The sequence below is a fragment of the Schistocerca cancellata genome, chromosome 4 (assembly GCF_023864275.1).
Source record: "Schistocerca cancellata isolate TAMUIC-IGC-003103 chromosome 4, iqSchCanc2.1, whole genome shotgun sequence".
Lineage (NCBI taxonomy): Eukaryota > Metazoa > Arthropoda > Insecta > Orthoptera > Acrididae > Schistocerca > Schistocerca cancellata.
The window spans coordinates 306,757,602-306,769,948 of record NC_064629.1 but is presented as its reverse complement, the minus strand read 5'-3'; positions in this window follow the sequence as shown (position 1 = coordinate 306,769,948).

Sequence of the window (12,347 nt, the reverse complement as noted above, 5' to 3'; positions counted from 1 at the left end):
TAATAAATTGCGTTTGCGTGGAGTAAAGCGCGATAACTCAAAAGTAATTCCTATCGACTAACCCAGGCGTAATGCGAAGTGCGAGAAGAATTCTACAATACACGGCCCATGAAACCCCCGTGGAAACTTTGCCGACGTGATCCAACAAATTAATCAGTGGCCGGAGCGGGCGCAATATCACTGAATACAGCGTGGCAGAGCGGCGTCGTTGTGTGGACATCGGCCGACCTCGTGGTGCTGCAAGGCTGCGCTCGTCTATTCACTCCTAGCTATCTTGCTCAGTACATAGCTGAACCGAAACTTCCTATCTCCAAGCTCAATCGTTCCATTTGCTAAGTCCTAAACTGCAGAGATTCTCACTCTTTCTCAGGCAAGCTGAGTAAAGAACGCCACGTCCGCACTCTAGGCAAGCTGGGAACGGAAGACCACTACGGAGACTTCCCCCAGTCCGCTCTTCGCCTCAGTTTCCCCTCCAGCAAAATCACTTACGCCAATTGTAGCGCAAGTCGCGTTAATTATGCGTCGCTTCCCAGCGCCGACCAATGCCTACTCTGGGAAGTGAACAAATTCCCACAAAATTTCTCTTCCTCTCAACTTCTGCTATTTAGCTCCTCCCAGGCCACCCATCAGGGTTAGCATCTGCACAAAACACCAATTTTTCCGGAATTCTGACTCCCAGGAGAGCACTTAAAATTCCTTGACCCTATGTTCCCATCAGAGGCCGGCGTATTTCATTCTGTCGCTCTTCACCTGATTTATTTCAGACTCTATGGACCGTGAATTCAGTGTGAAGTTGCTATAGTCACGATCACGCACAGTCCGCAGCTCGTGGTCGTGGGGTAGCGTTCTCGCTTACCGCGCCCGGGTTCGATTCCCGGCAGGGTCAGGGATTTTCTCTGCCTCGTGATGACTGGGTGTTGTGTGATGTCCTTAGGTTAGTTAGGTTTAAGTAGTTCTAAGTTCTAGGGGACTGATGACCATAGATGTTAAGTCCCATAGTGCTCAGAGCCATTTGGACGAACACGCATATTTTGGCCTCTGTTGACCGCTCCACCGTAGCCTTGCGCGGCTTACTCGCCTGTTTCACTGAAAACGGGACGACGGACATTTATCAACAGACGTACAAGTTCTCTGTCTGCTTTCCGGTACACCAGCATGGGGTCAACCATCCACTCACTGTCACTCATCTTAAGGCAGCTGGAGGCCAGGTCCCGTTACCGCTTTCTCAGAGCTTGAACTGCCCTAAGCTGCCTATTGTCGCTTCCCTTCGCCGTTCCCCAGGCGGCCATGGTCAACTCGAGAACTTCCCTGGGATAAACTAGCCTCCAGTAAATCGACGCGTTTCCACAAAGTTTTCATGTCGTGTTAATTATTTTAAAACCATCACCCGACATTAATTATTCCAATACGTCCATACTATACCCTCTACAAGATGCATTGTGCCTTGTCAGTCATTTTTGTTCAGGCCTACTGTTCACTCAACGTGAGTTAGGTGATCTTTAATGACTTCATGTAAGGGGCATAGTTCTTGCCATCTTACAACTCTTTTATACTTACTGTCTGCTCAACAATTTTGAGCTACTTCACTGCAAGCTCGATGTGCCAGATCTCGTTGTGGTAATGTTTGTTTTTCTGATCCCACAACACTGGACGTTCACACGTATTACTAATGAGCTTTCCGATGTCCATCGCAAGAAACCGCTTCAAACGATCACACGAAAGACAGTCTCCCATGCGACTACATCGTATCTCATAGCTCTGCTTTGTCTGCAGTCTAGATGGGCACCACACTGTTCCATTATTAAACCAATCGCCCAGTTGTGATGCGATTTCAGCGCGTCATCGCACGGTCTGGCTCGACATTGCATCGCGGGCGGTGTAAATTGAGCCCAAGTACACTGCTGTTGCCGAATCAGTTAATGACAATGTTTACTACCATAGTGTCGTGTACAGTTGTAAAAGACCAAAAAGTAGTGGAAATGTTGTCCAAGTTTCCTCGTATTTTTTATGTGGCCAGTATTGCGTATAAAGTTCAAAACGTGAAAGACAGTGCGTGGAATGAAATTGGACAATTTGTCCAGAAATCAAGTAAGAACAATACTGTGTTCCCTCTATTCGTATTATTTATTAGCAATGTGCACTAAAATTATATCAAATTTTACATAATCAGAAATAACTATTCTAATATGTGCTAGTAAACTGATAATATTACGAGACTACCACCCATGCAAGTCTGTTAAAATAGTCCATGTACCAATTTTGCACAGGGAAATCTTTTAGATGCACAAAACAAATCACCTCTAGGAAAAGATATAGGATTTTTAGATGGTGGTGGCTCAGTTTGCTCTGTGCCATAATATGGTTTGTTGCTGTTATCTGGGAAAAAGCAGTCCTAAGTGGACTGGGCAGACAGATTACAGTGATTAAATTCACTGTTATATCAGGATTTACAGCATTGGTGGTTCGTGCAAAATTTTACCAGTATGCTACAATGTGGTCGCCTATAGCCTTTTGACTTACCACGATAGTAATCGTAAGTAAATTGAATATATTAATATTATATATACACATTGAACTATTTAAATATATTTCAGTTTTATAATTAATTGTGTAACAATGCGAGGAATAAAATAAAATTAAAAAAGGCAGCAGTGGGAATCGAACCCGCGTCGACGAATGCACTTCACTAGTTTTTTTCCCTAAAAAACAAACGAGGAACGTGACGAGGATTAGAACCATTGTTCCATGGCGGATTTCGATTTAATGTCCTAACAGTCTAACCTTTTTTTTTTTTTTTTGGCTTGTAGCGGCAGGGAAGGGCGTACACAGTCAACTTCAGACTGGGTAGAGACAAGGCGGGCTGGTGTTGAATCCCAAGCTCTGAGCTCTGACCACAATGCCTCCCTTCCCCCCCCCCTTCCCCGGCCCCCGACAGTTAATAGACAATAGACGCCTGAATACCAGTAATTAGAGAGGTGAATATCTGTCGTGCAGCTTCATTAAAGCCAACCACAGTCAACACTGTCAACAGAAAATCATGACTAACTCGGTCAAACGCATGATTAAAATCAATAAAAACTAAAGCTCCCGACATAGGAGTAGTGGAAGCAATCAAAATGAGATCACGACATTCAGCAGTGGGAGTCAGGAGAGTATGATCCTGGAGAAAACTCTGGTAACGCGCTGCAACGTCAGCAAGCAAAACTGACAAATGGCTGATTATAGCCAGCGCTAAAATTTTGGAATCAAAATTGAGTAGCGTTATCGGTCAGACCTGATCCACGGACAAACGTCCCGTCTTTTTTGGAATTAAAACAATTTTCCGGCCTTAAAGGAGGGCGGAGTATGTACCCTTGCACCAGCTCATTGACCAGGGATGTTGTCGTATCTCCTATCAGAGGCCAAAAGCGAACATATACTTATTTGGGAAGCTCATCCAAACCCGGTAATTTGCGGGAAGGACTGCGAACTACAATGTCTGATACCTCATCATGGTGAAAAGCTGTCAAAAATTTCTCGTGGAGACTTGGCATAAAAACACTATCAAGGAGGGAAGTAAAATCAGCAGATCGGAAAAATACCGGGAAAGTTCACCCATTATATCCGGCTGGGATGACCACTCACTGCCATGTATACAACGAATGGTAGTGAGACACGTCCTTTGAGATCGCATTCGAAGCTGAATTAAATGATACAGAGACGCCAACTCATCCAGAAGAATCGAATGTGGCTGGGAATGCAAACGGAAACCATCAAACTGTAGTCTTTCGAACTGCAAAAGTTTCGCATTCAAGCGGTGAATTTCCATAACTCTTAAAGGGATGTCACGAGCACTATCATAAATGTCACGAAGGACAGCATAATAAAATTCCTGAGTCCTCGTCATTTCAGCCACTGCGCCAGCGCATGAGTGCAGTGCGAATGCGAGGTTTGGCAGTGGCATCCCACCATTCCATAATGCACTTGTGAACGGGTTTCCTGCCACCACACGGAAGTGAGGATAACATTCAGACAGGGGTACGCCAGACGTAAAATATTTAGCTTCCAAATAGGGCGAGAAAGATGTACCCGCCGTGGGTCGTGGTTAAGAGTTACTGAAACAGCACAGTGGTCAGTGAAGCTGGCAGGAATTACATCAATTGACAAAAGTTGGCTGCATAGGGAAGCAGACAAATAAAAACGTTCCAGACAACTACGAGAAGTAGCTGTAAAATACGTAAAGCGCGCTAATGTGGAATATCTGCAGATCCAAGAATCCTATAGAGTCTACGATGCCACCATATCATAAGTTCACGACAATAGTTATAAATGGGACTTTGATCGACAGGACGTAAGACACATTTGAAATCTCTCCCCCCCCCCCCCCCTCCTCCGTCCCACCAAAACTTTGCTAGGATTTTGACGAAGTAAACAAATGACATCTTCCTTATGGAAGCGGTCATATGTACGAACAGATCCAGATGGAGCATAAAGAAAAATTATGGCGAGATCTTAAAAACGACATCCTGGGGCCGCAAACGGAATTACCGTCCTTATAAAGCACTGTCATGCCAGCAGAACTTCCGCGCGCAACACTCTAAATCATAAATACCCAGGGAGACAAAACACATCAAATAACACTTCTTGCAAACACACAAAATCAGCTTGGGAATCATAAACAAACTGTCGTAATGCATCAAACCGTAATGGAGAGCTTATCCTGTTGACGTTTGGGGTAAGAAACATTAGTTAACACATGTAAGGCCGAGCGGAGCGGCCGCGCGGTTTAGGCGCCATGTCCGGACTGCGCGGAACCTCCCGCCGGAGATTCAGAATCCTCCCTCGCGCATGGGTGGGTGTGTTAGCATAAGTTGGTTGGACCGATGACCTCAGCAGTTTGGTCCCTCAGGAATTCACACACATTTGAACATTTTGAACACATGTAACGCTAGGCGCAAATTGAGACGCGTATAGCGCGTGCGGGGCGTGCGGGGCATAGCAGCGCGAATTTTTGTATTTTCACAGGTTCAAATGGGACCGCGCAATCTTTGACGACACGTGCTTGAGCCAGGACGCGCTGCGGTGTTGTCGTGGCACAGTTTCTCACGCCGCGCGCCGTATGAGCACAGAAGTGGGGGGGGGGGGGGGGGGGGAGCGGTAAGGCAGTATTGCCATATGCTCACTTCGGCAAGGCGCATATGGGCAGTGGAAGTATTGCCCATCCGAAAAATACATCCTTACAGTATACTAATTTTGTTGTCACTGAGTAGTGCTTCGGTTTTCGCCGTTTACGCGCTCCATCTCTTTTCGTTTGTACATAAGTTTTCAGGTACATATATCTGTAAAATTTTTTGTTTTGTTTATTCTTTTGTCAAGAACAATGCACAGGTCATTAACTGGTGAGCCATTAGCCATTGGGCTTATATGTTCTGCCTCCGCAATGTTTTCAGATCGTAAGAAGGGACAGACGATTCACCGTGAGGGTAGTGAATAAGGAAGTAAGGAATATTATAAAATCTTGTGACCTAGAAGCAAGGCAGGAAAGTGAAAGAAGTTTAACAACTTGCTGCCTGTTGTGCTGACGTATCTCTACGATCTGTTCCAAGAAGTCGAAAAGGCGTAATTTCTACAGGTATGACCCCTTTGTGCTCCTGGCAAAAAGCGACAAAGATATGAAGTACATAAGTTTCACTGTAATTACTTGAATATGAATGTAATAACAGATACGTGGACATCAAATTTCCACTACAAGCTAGAAACAGTCGAGAAGCCCTCACGAATAACTATGTTTTAATTGGTTCGTCGTGACAGCAAAAAGAATTTCAATGGTTACATACACACTGTCAGGAATAATAAACTAATTATACAACAGGCTACACAAATTAAAAACGGTCGGTATTATTCCGAAAGTATGAGTAACCCGAAAGAGTCTGTTGATTTGATATATTTAATTTGTTGAAATATATTGCTGACAAAGGCAGATGTGCGTTCACGACGATGTTTTTCGAAAAACGTGAACACCTGGTCACAAGGCACACCTGGATAGCTTCCGCATTCCTGTCGCGCGCGTTATTCTCAGCTGCTGGCCACTGACCACTGTGTTGTGCGACGTATCAATTGTTTATTTTTCTCAATAACAACTATATTATTCGCGAATCACACATTTTCAGTTTGACAAGCCCTAGGTGAATAACCAGCATCTGGCACGTGCCTTTCATTCCGCTGAAGAGAACGCTCCTCATTATTTTAATACTGCTCAGACGAAGACAAGGAATAAAATCCTTTTGGGTAAGTTTCTATTCTAGTCGTTCAGTGATAAAAACGCGATGGGTTACGAGAATTCAACCAAAATTCCAACAGAATTGTCAATTTATTTTCGAATTCTTAACCTTTTCTAATTCGAATAAGAAACACCATTTATGAGTAACGGCCACATTTCTCTTTGTTGACAAGTTTAATAGTAGTTCATTTGCCAAAACACACTATAATTTGCACAAACTCATCTTACAGCAGTTATTGCGATAGAATTCTGAAACAGATTGTCTCATTAAACAAGGAATTGTCGACCAGAGAGCTCAATAGCTTACGAAAAATCTCATTGTGTCGGTTTGCAGTATCATAAGAGAAGAAATTTCATGTTTATTTTCATGCTAGGAAACTCTTAAGAAATTGCAGTCACTGGAGTGAAAAAATAAAATGGGAAGTATAACTTTTGAAATATCGTCATAGATAAAAACGTTCCCTGTGTTTACGAATTCCAAAAAATTGGTTCAAATGGCTCTGAGCACTATGGGACTTAACTTCTGAGGTCATCAGTCCCCTAGAACTTAGAACTACTTAAACCTAACTAACCTAAGGACATCACACACATCCATGCCCGAGGCAGGATTCGAACCTGCGGCCTTAGCGGTCGCGAGGTTCCAGACTGTAGCACCTAGAACCGCTCGGCCACCTCGGCTGGCTACTCTCCTCCATGTGTGCTATCATTTGCCAAAATCTCGTTTCGATGTCTCGAGCGGTTTAGGAGATATGAGGAATGCTGCGAATATTTCATTCTCGCGGGCGTGAGACCGGGAATGAACGAGCTACATAGGATCCATTTTCTCGAGGTCCGAGACAGATAGAGACCTCCTCCCTAGTCTAACGAAAAATTCAATATGTTAGCTAAATTTCATAAGCAGCAAACATACCGTGTAACAGGCACCAACTCAAATTCATAGCAACTCCTATTTTTCATTGGAAACTTTTCGAAATATGCGAAGTGTCTTATTAAAATGTGTATATCACTATGACTATTAGCGAGATGATGGGCACTTCACCACGAAGCTGACAAATCGCGCTACAATCGCGCTGAGAGAAAATTTGGAATACATTTCACATACATTTTCTCAGCATGTTATAGTCTTGGGTGGAGATTTCAATTTACCAGATATAGACTGGGACACTCAGATGTTTAGGACGGGTGGTAGGGACAGAGCATCGAGTGACATTATACTGAGTGCACTATCCGAAAATTACCTCGAGCAATTAAACAGAGAACCAACTCGTGGAGATAACGTCTTGGACCTACTGATAACAAACAGACCCGAACTTTTCGACTCTGTAAGCGCAGAACAGGGAATCAGTGATCATAAGGCCGTTGCAGCATCCCTGAATATGGAAGTAAATAGGAATATAAAAAAAGGGAGGAAAGTTTATCTGTTTAGCAAGAGTAATAGAAGGCAGATTTCAGACTACCTAACAGATCAAAACGAAAATTTCTGTTCCGACACTGACAATGTTGAGTGTTTATGGAAAAAGTTCAAGGCAATCGTAAAATGCGTTTTAGACAGGTACGTGCCGAGTAAAACTGTGAGGGACGGGAAAAACCCACCGTGGTACAACAACAAAGTTAGGAAACTACTGCGAAAGCAAAGAGAGCTTCACTGCAAGTTTAAACGCAGCCAAAACCTCTCAGACAAACAGAAGCTAAACGATGTCAAAGTTAGCGTAAGGAGGGCTATGCGTGAAGCGTTCAGTGAATTCGAAAGTAAAATTCTATGTACCGACTTGACAGAAAATCCTAGGAAGTTCTGGTCTTACGTTAAATCAGTAAGTGGATCGAAACAGCATATCCAGACACTCCGGGATGATGATGGCATTGAAACAGAGGATGACACGCGTAAAGCTGAAATACTAAACACCTTTTTCCAAAGCTGTTTCACAGAGGAAGACCGCACTGCAGTTCCTTCTCTAAATCCTCGCACAAACGAAAAAATGGCTGACATCGAAATAAGTGTCCAAGGAATAGAAAAGCAACTGGAATCACCAACAGAGGAAAGTCCACTGGACTTGACGGGATACCAATTCGATTCTACACAGAATACGCGAAAGAACTTGCCCCCCTTCTAACAGCTGTGTACCGCAAGTCTCTAGAGGAACGGAAGGTTCCAAATGATTGGAAAAGAGCACAGGTAGTCCCAGTCTTCAAGAAGGGTCGTCGAGCAGATGCGCAAAACTATAGACCTATATCTCTGACGTCGATCTGTTGTAGAATTTTAGAACATGTTTTTTGCTCGAGTATCATGTCGTTTTTGGAAACCCAGAATCTACTATGTAGGAATCAACATGGATTCCGGAAACAGCGATCGTGTGAGACCCAACTCGCTTTATTTGTTCATGAGACCCAGAAAATATTAGATACAGGCTCCCAGGTAGATGCTATTTTCCTTGACTTCCGGAAGGCGTTCGATACAGTTCCACACTGTCGCCTGATAAACAAAGTAAGAGCCTACGGAATATCAGACCAGCTGTGTGGCTGGATTGAAGAGTTTTTAGCAAACAGAACACAGCATGTTGTTATCAATGGAGAGACGTCTACAGACGTTAAAGTAACCTCTGGCGTGCCACAGGGGAGTGTTATGGGACCATTGCTTTTCACAGTATATATAAATGACCTAGTAGATAGTGTCGGAAGTTCCATGCGGCTTTTCGCGGATGCGACTCTGCAAGAGAGGCGCTCTGCATCGCGGTGTAGCTTGCTCGCCAGGTTTCGAGAGGGTGCGTTTCTGGATGAGGTATCGAATATATTGCTTCCCCCTACTTATACCTCCCGAGGAGATCACGAATGTAAAATTAGAGAGATTAGAGCGCGCACGGAGGCTTTCAGACAGTCGTTCTTCCCGCGAACCATACGCGACTGGAACAGGAAAGGGAGGTAATGACAGTGGCACGTAAAGTGCCCTCCGCCACACACCGTTGTGTGGTTTGCGGAGTATAAATGTAGATGTAGATGTAGAAGTAAGACAAAATTCAAATATTTTTACTTAATAGTTTCTCTAAAATTGTTTCAGAAAGATTAAAGGGTGCGCGCACTTCGATTCAGTCAGCGCAGAGCGTCGCCAACCTGCGCATGCAAAGAATGTGTACGCGTCACAATACGGCCCTGGACCAGCGCGGCACTTGAGGAAACGTCGCGCTGTAGTGTCGTGTCACGTCACACATGCTATAAGCTTAGCCTAAGGTATGAAAATAGAACTAGAAAAGAATTTACGCATCACGTTCCGCCCCCCGCAATACCGGCAGATGGCGGAGACGAAGGTGCAGGATTTGAATCGTTTCCACCGGAAGGTGCAGATTCCCTGCTTCGTTTTTTTCGGTGCGACGCTGCACGCTCGGGTTGAAAACGTCGCTTCACACCACTCCATGACAATATAACTTCTAGACACGGAAGGGTAGGGAGCTCATTAACGTCCGCTGCGGGAAAGGAGGCGTCCCCACTCCACACAACGGAATGCGAGAAACACAACCGGGAGCGACGAACATTATCATCAGATAAAGAAGAGACAGACAGTGCAGCATATGAAGCTCTCTGCATCATCTGACCACCCGGAAGGGAATCCGCAGTAACCTGTTGCTCCATCGTATCAGACGGAGGAAGGCTTGGCATTTCACTAGAACACTGGAAAGGCAGAACATCAGACGATGTCTCCATTAAATCATCGGAACCCACAGGGACAGACGCTCCTACGGGTGAAGGAGAGGACGTAGATGTAACATTTATTTCAACGTCAACAGAACAAGCCTCTCTCCCCTGGCGAAACTAGTACTACAGTTAACGTCAGTATTCAGAGCATCACCACTGGAAGACCTTCTCGGAGAGGCAAGACTGGGGAGGGTAACTTCAAAGTCTTCGTCATTCCGTGTCCGCCGGGGTTTAAATTGTGCTACCGGTGCATACGCGGTAACGGCAGGAGGCAGCTTCTGAATGTGCCGGTTACGGCGGAAGGCTGCGCGGATTGGGGGTCAAAATATCCCCAACGTCCTCTAAAGCCGGAGAAGTACTGTGTAAGGTGCCTCTTACGTGAGGAAGACATTTTTACCAGTTTTAATATATTATTGTCTCTCATTGATGTATTCACGATAGTTAAGAAGTGCTGTAGTCCGTAGCCGGCCATGAGTCGGAGAGCATTTCCCACGCTGGCTGGCTAGGTGACGAAGGGACCATATGTCGCGCGTAGTGGGGTGGGGCTCGGCGCTGGACCGTAGCAACAAGCGTTAGCCTGGAAAATATACATGACGGGAAGTACCGCTATCTTGGCGCCCAAGGCACCGATTTTATTTATTTATATTTAATAATTAAAGTCATTTATGACAACATGAATACTAGGAGGGGCCTCTGGATTTTTAAAACTATTTAACATAATTTTGCCTCGTTAAAATTTACACCCGTTCATTAACAAATGCATATCTTGGGAAGTACGAACTTGATCGGAAATCCACGAACTGTGACGAAACTAGAAAGAGATACGGACTGTGCGCCAAAGTCGGCAGCTGGCGTTAAGAGCTCTTCCTGTCTTGTTCGATGGTAGCCATGCTCTCGGTTACGAGTAGTTTGTGACACGAGTGTTTCATTATTGATCTAATAGGAATAAAAGTGATGTTACGGTGTTCTGAATGTTAATTTCGAGTAAATAGATACCCCAAAGTTGACCGACAGCAATTTCAGATAATTAGCTTCCACCGACAGAGACATCCAGTGCGCCAATGAAGAATCTGCACGGGACGAAATTTACGAGAGCTGCACCGCGCAAAAGTAGGAGGAAATCCGACGACACGACCCGCCAAGGCGGATCAAGGAAGGTCCGACTTACACTCGAAAATTCCAGGTGGAAATGTTCACCAGTTATACTGTACGTCACATACGCTACCCTCTATGGACTCGCGGCTAAGCTGAGTAATAACAGTTTCAGTTTAAAAACGAGGGGATCTCGCAACTGACAGCAGATTGCGAAGACACTAATTAGGATAATGTCAACAGACATCGTTTTTCGTAGGACGACTTTAAAACCGTAACGCGGCGTGGACATTTTGATCTGAGAGGACCACTTTCATTGCAAAGGAAGCAGGTTCCTTATTGCCCTGCATACATAACATGAATCCGCTAACCACAAACATTCAGGAGTGAAGGAATATTCATTTGAACGCACTTTCTGCATTTTGGATACCATTGTAACAGAGTTTCAGTGACTGAGGTTAACTGACTATTCTAGACGTTAGCTTCAACTGATGCTACTGTTCTAAAGATGGCCTAATACCAGGCCGAAACCGGTCATTTTAATAAAATAGTCATTGTGATCTAGATTGTTTTTTCACTGATATTGTTCTGCCTTATGACCATGAACGGTGTCATATGGCCGGAAAGCCGCTATGGCGTCCTCTGCAGGTGCTTCGAATGGCAGTTCGAACACACCAATAGTTCTAATGTCTAATCCCGCATGTTCGACTTTGACCACGCCGTCGTTACCGTCAGCGTGACAGAAACGGAGACCCTGTTTGGTCGCGTTTAAAACGCGCTCGCACGGAGCGTCATTGATAATTTTAACATAAGCGGTGTTACTGAGGGTCGAGAGCCAAAGTCATATTTCGCCCACTCTGTTCCACTCGTTTTTCTCTCGACTGTCTGAACGCCTCACTACGGGCTCTTATTTCCCTCACCTTTGAATGATGATCATTACGCGATTTGAAAGTTGGTGGTAAGTCTACATACTCGGCGAAGATTGGATTTCGGAATTTAATGAGCAGCTCTTTTGTTAAGCGCGTCGTCTATCTGCAAGTGTGTCCCACTTCAAACTTTCTATGAGATTTGTAACGCTCTCGCGATGGCTAAATGGACCAGTCACGAATCTTTCCGCTCTTCTTTGGACCTTCTCAATCTCTTGAATCAGATGCCACTGGTAAGGGTCCCATACAGACGAACAGTACTCTAAGAATGGACGAACTAACTTATTGTAAGCTATTTCCTTTGTTGAAGGACTGCATCGCTTCAGGATTCTTCCAATAAACCGCAATCTAGAGTTCGCCTTACTTCGAGTTACTTCTGTAATCTG